The following is a 15,045-nucleotide window of genomic DNA, read 5'->3' as shown; positions in this document are numbered from 1 at the left end:
CCAGAAGGGAGTGGCAGGATATACTTAAAGTGATGAAAGAGAAAAACCTACAACCAAGATTACCCAGCAAGGATCTCATTCAGATTCAAGGGAGAAATCGAAAGCTTTTCAGACAAGCAAAAGCTAAGAGAATTCAGCACCACCGAACCAGCTTTACCACAAATGCTAAAGAAACTTCTCTAGGAGGGAAACACAAGAGAAGAAAAGATCTACAAAAACAAACCCAAAACAATTAAGAACATGGTCATAGGAACATACATATCAATAACAACCTTGAGTGTAAATGGATTAAATGCCCCAACCAAAAGATACAGACTGGCTGAATGGATACAGAAACAAGACCCAAATATATGCTGTCTACAAGAGACCCACTTCAGACTTAGCGACATATACAGACTGAAGATGAAGGGATGGAAAAAGGATACTCCTTGCAAATGGAAATCAAAAGAAAGCTGGAGAAGCAATGCTCATATCCAATAAAATAGACTTTAACATAAAGACTGTTACAAGAGACAAGGAAGGACACTACATAATGATCAAAGGATCAATCCAAGAAGAAGATATAACAACTATAAATGTTTATGCACCCAACACAGGAGCACCTCAATACATAAGGCAAATGCTAACAACCATGAAAGCAGAAATCAACAGTAACACAATAATAGTAGGGGACTTTAACACGCCACTTACACCAATGGACAGATCATCCAAACAGAAAATAAATACGGAAACACAAGCTTTAAATGACACAACAGACCAGATAGATTTAACTGATATTTATAGAACATTCTACCCAAAAGTGGCAGATTACACTTTCTTCTCAAGTGCACATGGAACATCCTCCAGGATAGATCACATCTTGGGTCACAGATCAACTCTCAGAAAATTTAAGAAAATTGAAATCGTATCAAGCATCTTTCCTGACCACAACATTATGAGATTGGAAATCAATTACAGGAAAAAAACTGTAAAAAACACAAATACATGGAGACTAAACAGTGTGCTACTAAATAACCAAGAGATCACTGAAGAAATCAAAGAAGAAATAAAAAAACATAGAAACAAATGACAAGGAAACCATGACGACCCATAACCTATGGGACACAGCAAAACCAGTTCAGGGAGGTCTACAGCAATTCAATCTCACCTCAAGAAACAAGAAAAATCTCAAATAAACAATCTAACCCTACACATAAAACAACTAGAGAAAGAAGAACAAAGAAAACCCAAAGTCAGTAGAAGGAAAGAAATCATAAAAATCAGAGGAGAAATAAATGAAATAGAAACAAACAAAAGAGCAAAGATCAATAAAACTAAAAGCTGGTTCTTTGAGAAGGTAAACAAAATTGATAAACCCTTAGCCAGACTCATCAAGGAAAAAAGGGAGAGGATGCAAATCAATAAAATTAGAAATGAAAAAGGAGAAATCACAATTGATACTGCAGAAATACAAAGGATTATAAGAGATTACTACAAAGAACTATATGCCAATAAAATGGACAACCACGAAGAAATGGACAAATTCTTGGAAAGGTACAATTTTCCAAGACTGAACCAGGAAGAATTAGAAAATATATCTTAAAAATATAACTATTTTTGATAAAAAATATACCTATCACAAGCAATGAAATTTTAACTGTAATTAAAAATCTTCCACCAAACAAAGGTCCAGGACCAGATGGCTTCAGAGGCAAATTCTATCAAACATTTAGAGTAGAGCTAACACCTAATCATTCTCAAACTCTTCCAAAAATCGCAGAGGGAGAAACACTCCCAAATTCATTCTATGAAGCCACCTTCACCCTGATACCAAAACTAGGAAAAGATATAACAAAAAAAGAAAATTACAGACCAATATCACTGATGAATATAGATGCAAAAATCCTGAACAAAATACTAGCAAACAGAATCCAACAGCACATTAAAAGGATCATAAACTATGATTAAGTGGGATTTATCCCAGAGATGCAAAGATTCTTCAATATACGCAAATCAATCAACGTGATACACCACATTAACAAATTAAGGAATAAAAACCATATGATAATCTCAACAGATGCAGAAAAGGTTTTTGACAAAATTCAACACCCATTTATGATAAAAACTCTCCAGAAAATGGGCAAAGAGGGAACCTACCTCAACATAATAAAGGCCATATATGACAGACCCACAGCAAGCATCATACTCAATGATGAAAAACTGAAAGCATTTCCTCTAAGATCAGGAACAAGACAAGGATGTCCATCTCGCCGCTCTTATTCAACATATTTTGGAAGTCCTAGCCACGGCAATCAGAGAAGAAAAAGAAATAAAAGGAATACAAATTGGAAAAGAAGAAGTAAAACTGTCACTGTTTGCAGATGACATGATACTATACACAGAAAATCCTAAAGATGCCACCAGAAAACTACTAGAAATAATCAATGAATTTGGTAAGGTTGCAGGATACAAAATTAATGCACAGAAATCTCTGGCATTCCTATACATCAACAACGAAAAATCAGAAAGAGAAATTAAGGAAACAATCCCATTTACCATCTCAACAAAAAGAATAAAATACCTCGGAATGAACCTGCCTAAAGAGGCAAAAGATTTGTACTCAGAAAACTATAAAACACTGATGAAAGAAATCAAAGATGACATAAAGAGATGGAGAAATATATACCATGTTCTTGGATTGAAATAATCAATATTGTGAAAATGACTATACTACCCAAAGCAATCTACAGATTCAGTGCAATCCCTATCAAACTACCAATGGCATTCTCCACAGAATTAGAATGCCATTACAATTCGTATGGAAACACAAAAGACCCCGAATAGCCAAAGCAATATTGAGAAAGAAAAACAGAGTTGGAAGGATCAGGCTCCCCGACTTCAAACTATACCACAAAGCTACAGTAATCAAGACAGTACGGTACTGGCACAAAAACAGAAATATAGATCAATGGTACAGGACAGAATGCCCAGAGATAAACCCACGCACATATGGACACCTAATTTACAACAAAGGAGGCAAGAACATACAATGGAGAAAAGACAGCCTCTTCAATAAGTGGTGCAGGGAAAATTGGACAGCTACATGTAAAAGAATGAAATACACTCCCTACCACCATACACAAAAATAAACTCCAAATGGATTAAAGGCCTAAATGTAAGGCCAGACATTATAAAACTCTTAGAGGGAAACATAGGAAAAACACTCTTTGACATAAACCACAGCAAGATCATTTTTGACCCACCTCCTAGAGAAATGGAAATAAAAACAAAAATAAACAAATGGGACTTAATTAAACGTAAAAGCTTTTACACAGCAAAGGAAACAGTACACAAGACAAAAAGACAACCCTCAGAATGGGAGAAAATATTTGCAAATGAAACAACAGACAAAGGATTAATCTCCAAATATACAAACAGCTCATGGAGCTCAATATCAAAAAAACAAACAATCCAATTAAAAAATGGACGGAAGACCTAAATAGACATTTCACCAAGGAAGGCATACAGATGGCCAAGAGGCACATGAAAAGATGCTCAACATCACTAATTATTAGAGAAATGCAAATCAAAACTACAATGAGGTATCACCTCACGCCGGTCAGAATGGCTATTAACAAAAAATTTAGAAACAATAAATGCTGGAAAAGGTTTGGTGAAAACGGAACCCTCCTGCACTGTCGGTGGGAATGTAAATTGATACAACCACTTTGGAAAACAGTACGGAGGTTCCTTAAAAAACTAAAAATCGTATTACCATATGACCCAGCCATCCCACTACTGGGCATATATCCTGAGAAAACCATGATTCAAAGAGTCATGTACCACAATGTTCACTGCAGCTCTATTTGTAATAGCCAGGACATGGAAGCAACCTAAGTGTCCATCGACAGATGAATGGATAAAGAAGATGTGGCACATAGATACAATGCAATATCAGTCAGTCATAAAAAGAAACGAAATTGAGATATTTGTAGTGAGGTAGATGGACCGAAAGTCTGTCATAGAGTGAAGTAAGTCAGAAAGAGAAAAACAAATACCGTATTCTAACGCATATATATGGAATCTTAAAAAAAAAAAAAAAAAAGGTACTGATGAACCTAGTTGCATGGCAGGAATAAAGAGGTAGACGTAGAGAATGGACTTGAGGACACAGAGTGGGAGAGGGAAGCTGGGGCCAAGTGAGAGTAGCATGGACATATATACACTACCAAATGTAAAATAGTTAGCTAGTGGGAAGCAGCCGCATAGCACAGGGAGATGGGCTCGGTGCTCTGTGACCACCTAGAGGGGTGGGATAGGCAGGGTGGGAGGGAGGCTCCAGAGGGAGGAGATATAGGGACATATGTATGCATATGGCTGATTCACTTTGGTGTACAACAGAAACTGTACTGTAAAGCGATTATTCCCCCAAAAAGATCTATTTATAAAAACAAAAGATAAAAAAAATAAACTCCAGGTACCAAAAAAAAAAAAAGTGAACAATTCAGTGGCATTCGGGACATTCACAACATTGTGAGACCACCACCTTTATCTAGTTCTAAAACATTTCCATCACCCCAAAAGACAGCCCACGCCCATTAGCGGTTATTCCCCATCCCCGATCCCTCAGCCCCTGGCAACCACTAATGCGCTTTCTCTGTGGATTTGCCTATTTCGAACATTTCATGTAAATGAAATCATCCAGTACATGGTCTTTGGGGTCTGGCTTTTTTCACTCAGCATAATGTTTTAAAATTTCATCTGCATGGTAGCACGATCAGTACTTCATTCCTTTTTATGGGTGAATAATAATTATGGTATATGGAGATACCGTCTTTGGTTTATCCATTCGTCTGCTGATGGACATTTGGGGCTGTTTCTATCCTTTGGGTGTTGTGAACAGTGCTGCTGTGAACATATGTGTACATGTACTTGTCTGAGTCCCTGCTTTCAAATTTGGGGGCGGCAGGTACTATACCTAGGAATGGAATTGCTGGGTTGTATAATCTGATGTTCACTTTTAGAGGAATTGCCAAACTATTTTCTGTTTTACATTCCCAGCAGGAAAGCATGAGGGTTCCAATTTCTCCATATCCTCTCTGACATTCTTGCTATTTTTCCATCTTTTTAATCCAGCCATTCTGGCAGGGGTGCCCATCTGCCCCAAACAGGAAGCCTCCAGCAGAGGGCTCCTTGGACAGGAGCTGTAGCGCACTTGCAAAGGCTGCTGGAAACGGGTGCTTGTGCAGCCCAGTTTGGGGCTATCACTCACGGGCCACCTGATCTAACTGGTTCCAATTCTCAAGTTTTTCAGCAGCCTAAGAGCCAAGAAGGAAAACTTCCGGCCCTGGGCTCAAGGTCCAGCCTGCATGAGGCTTTCTTCATGTCTAAGATACAGCGAGTGGTACCACCCGGTGCCTGGTCCCCTCCAGGGGGCACAGCCCAAGCAGCCATGCCAAGGCAGACGTGTCTTGTTTGTCAACTTTTCTAAGAGCCCCAAGAAACAACCTGATCACGTAGGACCGGATGAGGAGACGAGCCATCATTTGATTTTTAACTACCTGCCACTTCCGGAAGACAGTAGGAAAGAGTGCCAAGCAAAGGCAGAAAGAAGGTACGAACATCCCTGACGCTGCAGTTTATTTAATATATTCTGCCAACTGCAAAGCCGTGCTCTTAGTATTAAGTGTCTGAAAGCCACGCCTAAGAGAAATCACAATAGAAAATAGGTCGGTGCCCCCTGGCTAACGACAAGCAGGAGTACGCGTGTGGTCAGAGCTGCATTTCCAACCCAAGGCAGCGAGGAAGCATGGGGTCTCGGTGAGAGTGTGAAAGGGGATGCTTTCTTGGAAGGCTCAAAGAAGGGGTTGGTGCCATTCAGTGACTGGGTAGCTTAATCCTTTTCATCGAGGATGCAGGAGGAACAGAGAAGGGCTAGGGTGATAATTAAGAAGGATGCTGCACTGTTCTGTGGACCAGAAAGCAGGCTGCAGGTTATTCTGGGACCCCACACAGTGACCTGATCTGTCTACACAGCGTGATTTTGCTTTCACTTGGTTCCACCCCCGCTTTACTTCCATTAGCGATAAATCACAATAGCTTTAGTCAAAAGTATTTTTAGAGTCATATCCTTCCAACCAGGGAAATTCAAGATCCTCTCAAAATCTGTGTTAATTTGTCAAGTCACCAAAAGATCTGTCACACAACTCTCCCTGCGTCCCTACCTTGTTATCCTGCTGAAATCCTGGAAATGGTAAATGAATTAAAATGTACCCTAGTGAAATCTATTTCGTTCTCAGGGTCTTCCTAGCAAAGATCACCACGTTTCTTCACTTCAGCTAGAAAACCTTAAGCTTTGTGACATGAGAAGGCCCCTGACTCACCTAAACTCTGGAAGAGATGACGGCCTTTTGAACACCTGGGGGGAAAGGTTTTTGAGATGTCAGCACAGCTTCATATCAGAGCTGGACCCTCCAGGCCGGCTGACAGCCGTGCCCACCCAGGTGGGCTCCCAAGGCCGACCTGGAGGATGCGTGTGGTCCCCTCGGAAGGTCAGACACCAGTCTCTGTGGACAGTTCCCTTCTGCCCGTTGTCTGGCTCAGAGGACCCTCATGTCCACCTCTGCACCCCTCATCATCTACTCAGCCTCAGGTTCCACGACTACCCAGCATTCCTGACTTTCCTAGAACCGACTGCTGACTTAACTGACGTGGACACAGGTCCCTCCTTACTCACTCTGCTTGCACTGCACTCACACCGGCACGCCTGACTCACCCACCGTAGAATCTGAATGCCATTGAAGAGACTGCCGCACGGCCACCTGGCCAGCAGCTGAGTCAGCCTGGTACACGCAGGCACGGGGACGTGCCGCTCCAACGTCTGTGTTGTTCCCCATCCACCCCTCGGGTGGACGGCCTGCTCTCTCACCACCTCGTGAGATCCCGTGTGCTAACTCCAGGAGGTCGGCCTTGCCTGGGTCCCTCACGTTCAGGCCCCATGGGACTCACTCCCAGACCCCAGGCACTCAGGGCCCCTTGGATCAGTGCCACTCACTCCACCACCCGTGACCAGTCCCCTGCCCACCTCTGTACCCCATGGCCCACCAGGCCTGGGCCACCAGGGAGAGCTGACAGCAAGGACAGGGGCTCCATCTAAGTGCCGCACCTCAAACTCCCCACATCCTGGGAAAACATCCTTCCTTCTCAAAACCAAGGAATCGCTCTACCGGGGGATACCAGCCTCTTTTAGGGGGACGTCTGGGGCTAAAAGGCTGCCAACATGTAAATGCCTCTCCTCAGACATTCCCAGACGTTCCATGACTGAGCAATCAGTGCGACCAGGGGCAGCACCACTGAGAGGTCATGGGGCCTGCCCCCTCCAGCACACTGGCCTTCCTGACATCAGCACAAGCATCTAATTCCTTCAACAGATAACTCAGTGTCTCCTAGGCCAGGCCCCGTCAGAGGGAGAGCAGACAGAAGCCTCAGAAAGGCCCAGGGCCTGCAGGAGCGTCCTGTCCAGCAAATGCTATGGGGATCGGCAGGAATGGGGCGAGAGTAGAAAATGTCCCAAAGGACATGTTCTGGCTGGGTTTTCCGGCACCCACAGGTGGTTCACCCAGGAAGCGGGGACAGTGCACACAAAGGTGCAGGGTGAAACCGACATCGTCCAGGCGAGGTCTGGTGTGCGGAGGTGGCCAGAGGGGTCTACAGAGCAAGGTGGCCTCGTCTGCCTCCACCCAGCCACTCACTTCCAGCCCATCCCAGCCCCCTCCTCTGTCCCACCGGAAACAGGCTCCTCCACTGTTGTCTGGAAACAGCAGCCTGGCCTCCTCAGGGTCCAAATGCCTTCGAGAAAGGACCAGAGCTGGGCGAGGCGCCCACAGGGAGGACCGGAGGGCAGAAATGCACAGGAGAGGTGCGGCCCATCGGCATGCATGCGGTAGGCTCAGGGCGGCACCTGGAAGAGATGCCCTGGAAGAGAACCAGGGTCATTGCCCCCAACCCTAAGCTGGCCAGGCTGCTCCCTCCAGGCCTCCTGACCAACGACCTTCCCTCTTCTGGGAAGGCCCAGAAGCAGGGCAGCTGGCAACACTGGCTTTTCTTCTAGGAGGGAGAGCTGCTACACCCTCAAGCAGGAGCCACAGGCCTGGAGTCAACAAAAGGTGGAAGGAAGGGCAGCCTCTCAGACCATGACCCAGGCCCCTGGCCCACCATTCTCGGTGTCCGCAGGGCACTGGTAAGAGGACACATCTTTAGACAGCTCCAAGGACAGCCCGCTCCTGTTAAAGAGCTCCACACGGCGGGATGAAGTAATGGCAGTGGTACAGCGTCCCCAAGTTCATCCAGCCTGGACTCCATCGTTTTATCAAGCCTGAAATCTCTTTAATCAACTTTGGGGAGGAACTGAAGGCCTTTGATGCGTGCTTACTTCTCCCCAGATGCATATTCCTGAACTTTCTTTCATTCCCTGGCAATGGTTTTCTCACGGGACTGTCCTGGGTGCACCTCGATATGTGCCACAGGCTTTTTCTTCCGGGCAAGCTGTGCATAAAACAACCCAACGCTGGCCTGAGTCTCCTGCAGGTTTACGTATATCACGTTCTCTTTCAAGAGGACGCGCCTCAGTGTTCCTTTAAGATTGCTAACCCCAGTGGTTCTCAACTGGGGGCGGTTCTGTCTGCCGGGGGACAGCTGGCAATGATGTCTGGTTGTCACGACCAGGGAGAGGGGTGCTGCTGGCATCTAGAGGATAACAACCAGGGGTGCTGCTAAATACCCTACAACGCACAGGACAGCCCCCCCTGAACAAAGAAGTCCCTGGCCCCAAATGTCAGTAGGACTGAGAATGAGAAACTGGCTTCCAAAGATGCAGGGCCGTGGGGCAGAGCGGGAGGGTGGGCACTGAAGTGCGCTGGTATCCAGGTGGTGTAGGCAAAGATGCACAGATCCGAGTTCAAGCTCTGACACTGGTCAGTGTTACGACTGAGGGCAAGTTATGAAGCCTTTTCCAACCCTAGTAAAACAGGGAAAGTGTCACCAGCCCTGTAATGAGGGGGAAAGGATTAACTGAGGCAGCATCGGGCATTTATCAATAATTCGGCTTTCTGGAGGCCAGAGGAGGAGACACTTGAGCCCAAGGCAACAGAAGGTTTCTTGCCTTGGAACAAAACAGCCCAGCTTGGAAGGAACAAACTCCCCAGGGCTAGGGAGGGAGCCAGGAGCTGTTTTTCTGCAGAATGGGCCACAGTTCCTGCTGGCATCCTAGCATGGCTCAGGCACCTCCTTTCACAGACTCTCTGAGGACTCCTGTGCTTGAGGGACACCCTGGACTCTCCACCTCCAAGGGGCCACTGTCCTGGGAGCAGCAATCTGGCCCTCAGTACGCCCCTTCCGCGAAGACTCCCAGCCCATCATCGGCTTCAAGCTTTGTTTACAGCCCAGAGCCTTCTGCGAAGGGTCAGCTTGAGCCTGGGCCAGCCGCCAGCTGTGCAGAGTCCCTGCTAGCCAGAAGGTGACCTGTCCCGCTCCTGCCCTGTGCTGGCTTCCCTCCCTCCAGGGAGCCCCAGTGGCTCATCTGCAGGGTGTCAGTCTAGGAGCACTTTTTTCTCTCCTCCCTGCCCTGAATTTAGCCATCAGCTCCACTCTCCGGGGACAAAGTGAGTAGGCTGTGGTCTCCACTCTCCGGGGAAAAAGTGAGTAGGCTGTGGTCATTACAGAGACCGCCCCAGCCCGGCACACACTCCAGTACAGCCCCCTGCCTCGCCCCCTCCCGCCAATGCTCCCCAGTTCTTCCTGCATCTCTACAGCTCTCTCTCGCTTTCCCTTCTGACAGCGGGCCTCCACCCTGAGAACCCTCGGGCAAGAATCTGCCGGAACCCTCTGATCTCAACCACACGGCAAGCAGAATGTGAGGAGTGATTCTGTGCTCCAACACGCGGAGAGACTCTTCCTCCCTCGCAGCTGTCCCCCCACCACTCCCCACCCCGCCGCAGGGCAGAGAGGCACGGGCTGCCAGGGAGGGGCAGGGCCCAGGTCCACTCTGGCACCATTCGTTCCCAGGACCAGGGACATCGCCCCCAACCCTAAGCTGGCCAGGCTGCTCCCTCCAGGCCTCCTGACCAACGACCTTCCCTCTCCCACACCCCCACCCTTCCGCCCACCGAAGCCCTCGCCCTCAGCCCCAGAGCCGACCCGACCTGCCTTTCCGGTTGCAGTCCACAGGTGTTCCTCTAGAGCCGCCCACCCCGTTGCCGGGCGACAGCGCTGACGGACGGCTATCTGCCCCAATCGCAGAAGCGGAAGTCTAGGGACGGAGCCTTATAAAGAATTCAGCCAATGGATATGCACCTCATGGGGAGCGGGCTGGCGCAGGAGGGTGAGGGCGGGGCCGTGGGCGGGGCCGGATGCAGGAAGAAAGGAGGTGGGATTCCTGGGGCGCCGCAGTGGGAGGAGGTGGAAAAGACGCTGGAGGCGGAACTGGGAAAGAGAGTGGCTGAGGATTCATGGGGGGAGCCAGGGAGGAGCACCTGGGGAGGGAGGGGTTGTCTGGCCTCGGGTAAAGTATCTGGGCCTTGGGAGCACGGGGTGTGACCGGGATGAGGACGGAGCTGGGAGAGAGGAGAGCGGGCCTAAGGGAGACCCAGCAAGAGACCAGAGAGGCAGGTAACCCAGCCGCGGGACCCTCCACTACTGAGGCCTCCATGGATTAAGACCCAGGCAACCCTCCTCTGGCACCCCTCTCCCTCCCCCGACTAATCTGGGTGCATCCTCGCATCCCAGGGCCCGGGCTCCTGCCTACCCCCCACCCCCGCTTCTGCCCCTCCGCAGCCCAGCCCCTCTCTCTTCCTGGGAGCCCTCACTTCTGTCTTGGTTCTCTGACCCCCAGTCCTTTCCAGTGGCATTTCAACGTGCTTAAGTCTGTCCAGTCTGGATAAATAAACTCACCTAGACCCTCAGGCCTTCTCCAGCTTCTCCCACCCCATCCCCAACCCCTCGACCCCAGCTTCACTCCAAAATGTCTCAGGACTGTTGTCCGGATTTATAAACCTTCCATTCGCTCCCCAAACCACTGAAACCTGGCCCCAGGGGCTCTGTCACTAAATCCATGGGGCACTTTCAGTCCTTACATGCAGGGGTTCACAGTCAGCATTCCTGCCTTATTAAAACTCTCCTTCCTGGGCATCTAGGTCACTCAGCCCTGGCTTTTCTCCCCTCCCTCCCTGGTAGTTTTCACGCTATGCATCCTCCCTGAGATTAATTCCTTCCTCCTGTCTTACTGGTGACTTCACTTCCCACCTGTGTGCTCTGCTGACCCCCAAACCTGCACGTCCAGCTGGTGGTCTAGACTGCATTCTGACCCCTAACGCCCATCAGGTTGCATCTCAAACTCAGCCCAGCCAAACCCAAACTCTTCCCTCCAAAACTGCATCTCCTATTTACTTCCTTCCTGAGGGCCGTCCACCACCTTCCAGGCCCAAGTCAGAGAACTGGAACCATCCTGGATGCTTCCCCTCCTCCTTCTCTCCCCATGTTCCATTACTTACTAAATCTGTTTTACCTCCAAGATCTGGCCTGCATCCACCCACTTCCCTCCATGTCCCCAGGGCCCCCTGTCTGGGCCAGACCCCAATAACAGCCTCCTTGCCTCCTCCAGCCCATCTCCCAGCCAGAACCAATGGAACAGTTAGCACAGAGATCTTCCTCCTGCCCCCAAGACTGAGAAAGCGCAGCACAGGACCAAGCAGAGAAACAGACACAGATGAAACCAGCTGCTGGGTTTTGCTGTCCTCAAGTTCACGAGGAACATTTCTCAAGGATACTCAGCTGCAACTGGAAAGTGTCATAACCACCCCCTTTTTTGTGTAGTGACTGTTTGACTCAAAAAGAACTTTGAACTGTAAAATCATAGATGAGCAGAAACTTCACTGTTTGAAATTCTATCACTCAGAATGAAACTTCCTGCTCCCGCCTGAGAATTTAAGTCAACTTTGATGGAGAAGCAGCCTGGATTTCCAGCCCAGGTGCAGATCCATTTAAGTGGTTTCTGGACATGATGGTCCATTGCCCTCCTAACTCTGTGGTTCCCAAGGGAACGGGAGCCGAGTCTACACTGCAGCCCAGGCCAGATGCTGGCCGCTTCCCACACAGCCCTGTTTGGCCCTGAGCCTGTTGAAATGCTGCTTCTCTTAAGTTTCACCCAAACCCCACCTTTCCACAAAGTGCTATGAAATCTGTCTTTGCCTTTGTCAGTTTGAGCTGCCCAGGGCTCCCAGTGTGCTGGGTGAACAGGCCTGATTTGTCAGACTATGGGTTGACCTTGGTGGTCTTGGGCCTGTGGGGCTAGGACAGCTGTAAGGTCCCAAGGGCAAGGGCAGTGCTGGTCACAGGTCCCCAGATCGTACTGAGCACCTGCTATACACATGCCAGGCCTGGTGGTACAGCAGTGAGCATTACAGTCCCTGCCCTCAGTCTTCTAGTCCTTTATCATTCAGTTCCACCTGCTGAATGAGTGGGGAGGAGCATGATTAAATTGAGGGGAGGGGATGGTTGGGGGGTTTCTGGCTGCAGAGGAGAGGCTGGGGAAGATAAGAGGGAGAAAAACCAGGACGGTGAGAAGCTACGGCGGGAAAATAGATGGGATATTTAAAAATGCACAGAGACTTCAAGGCTTAAAAAGAATTCAGAGCTGGAGAACAGTATGGAGGTTCCTTAAAAAACTAAAAATAGAGTTGCCATGTGATCCAGCAATCCCACTCCTGGGCATATATCCATAGAAAACTATAATTCGAGAAGATACATGCATGCCTACGTTCATAACGGCGCTATTTACAATAGCCAAGACATGGAAGCAACCTAAGTGTCCATCAACAGAGGAATAGATAAAGAAGATGTAGTGTACATATATACATATACATACATATACAATGGAATTTACTAAGCCACAAAACGAATGAAATAATGCCATTTGCAGCAACATGGATGGACCTAGAGATTATCATACTAAGTGAGGTAAGCCAGACAGAGAAAGACAGATATCATATGATATCACTTATATGTGGAATCTTAAAAAAAAAAAAAAAAAGTACAAATGAACTTATTTACAAAACAGAAATAGACACACAGACATAGAAAACAAACTTATGGTTACCAAAGGGGAAGGGAGGGGAGGGATAAATTAGGAGTTTGGGATTAACAGATATGTACTACTATATATAAAATTGAAAACCAACAAGGACCTACTATATAGCACAGGGAACTATACTCAATATTTTGTAATAATCTATAAGGGAAAAGAATCTGAAAAAGAATATATATATATATATATATATATATGTATAACTGAATCACTTTGCTGTACACCTGAAACTAACACGACATTTTAGTCAACTGTACTTCAGTTAAAAAAAAAAAAGAACTCAGGCCATCTGAACATTTTCCTTTTTTGTGTCAAGGGACTACTGCCTTCCAGACTCTTTCTGTTCACCCTCGTCCCCGCCGTTCCTGCCAATCGGGTGCTTCCTGGCCAGAGCCCCTTCTTGCCTGCTGCCTGGGGACTGCCTGGATGCTTCAGGCCCGCAAGGCACAGGCCCTCGTGGAGAGATGGGTCTGAGCACCGAGGCTGTCCCGTGGGAGCAAAGTGTTCCGCAGCCCAGGCGCCCTCACCCTCCTGGACACGAGGGAGTAACCCCAGCTCTTCGTCTCCGCTCGCTCAGGTTTCTGCCACCTGCAGCCAAGGGAGTGGAAGGATAAGATCCCCTGTACTTATGCGTGCAAACCTCGTGAGTATACTTTCAGGAGTATCCGAGGTGGTGGCATTCTGTGCAAAAACGCAATTTCCTAGAGGCCGGAGCACGCCCAGGGCAGGGGGCCAGGGGGCTATGGTGGTCCCAGGTGCGGGCAGTGGGGGGCAGCGGGGGCCCCCCGGCTGGAGAGATACCGACAATAAAACCAACTAAAAGTCGGTCTGCTTTTTATCCCCAAGCGCCAGCAATTCTAAGCAACATCAAGTGACATCATTCTCCTCCCTGAAAAAGCCTTTTATTGGGCTAAGCACACAACCAGGGGTTGGCAGACTTTTTCTGTCCAGGGCCCGACAGTAAATATTTTTGATTTTTCAAGCCATACCATCTCTGTCACAGCTACTCACAGCTCTTGTGGCACCAAAATACCCACAGGCAATAGAAGAACAGTTGGACGTGGCTGTTTATGTCACACATTTATGGACACAGAAATATGAATTTCGCATAATTTTCACACATCATAAAATATTCTTCTGATTTTGTTTCCAACTGTTTAAAGCATGAAAGTCATTCTTAGCTCACTGGCTATATAAAAGCAGACAGTGGCCGGACTGCAGTTACTGTTATGGTTTTTTTGTTTGGTTGGTTTATTTTTTACTAGCATGATGAATTCTTAGAATTTAAAAAAAAAACAAAAAACACTTTACCCAAAGAAGAAAGCTGTTTGCTACTTCAAACGTGCCAACAGGGCTTCCCCTGGCACAGTGGTTGAGAGTCCGCCTGCCGATGCAGGGGACACGGGTTTGTGCCCCGGTCTGGGAAGATCCCACATGCCGCGGAGCGGCTGGGCCTGTGAGCCACGGCCGCTGAGCCTGCGCGTCCGGAGCCTGTGCTCCGCAACGGGAGAAGCCACCACAGTGAGAGGCCTGCGTACCAAAAAAAAAAAAAAAAAAAAAATGTGCCAACAGAGGAACAGCTCATCAAGCATGAAGAGCCACAATAACATCATATCACAAAAGGAAAATGACAAGTCTCCAGAAACCAAACATAAAGTCAAGGAATACTATGATCTAACTGATAGAGATTCAACACAGCTGTCATAAACAAACTCAAAGAGCTACAAGAGAACTCAGAAAGGCAGTTCAATGAGCTCAGGACTAAAATTAAGGAACAGAAGAAATACTTCAGTAAAGATACTAAACTCTAAAAAAGAACAAAATAAATTCTGGAGCTGAAGAACTCAATGAGATGAAAAACGCATTAAAAAGCATTGGAGGGCTTCCCTGGTGGCATAGTTGTTGAGAGTCTGCCTGCCGATGCAGGG

The 15,045-nt window shown here is 47.6% G+C and overlaps 1 protein-coding gene across 2 annotated transcripts in view; it reads right to left on the bottom strand.

Moving 5' to 3' along the window:
* MEAK7 (MTOR associated protein, eak-7 homolog) overlaps window positions 1-15,045 on the bottom strand; it is a 66,326-nt gene that overhangs the window by 26,170 nt on the left and 25,111 nt on the right. The window lies entirely within an intron of this gene.

The sequence above is a fragment of the Monodon monoceros genome, unplaced genomic scaffold (genome assembly GCF_005190385.1).
Source record: "Monodon monoceros isolate NGI ecotype Baffin Bay Population unplaced genomic scaffold, NGI_Narwhal_1 Super_Scaffold_10, whole genome shotgun sequence".
Classification (NCBI taxonomy): Eukaryota; Metazoa; Chordata; class Mammalia; order Artiodactyla; family Monodontidae; genus Monodon; species Monodon monoceros.
Note: the sequence above shows the minus strand (reverse complement) of the source record. Positions and strands in the feature narration are given on the sequence as shown.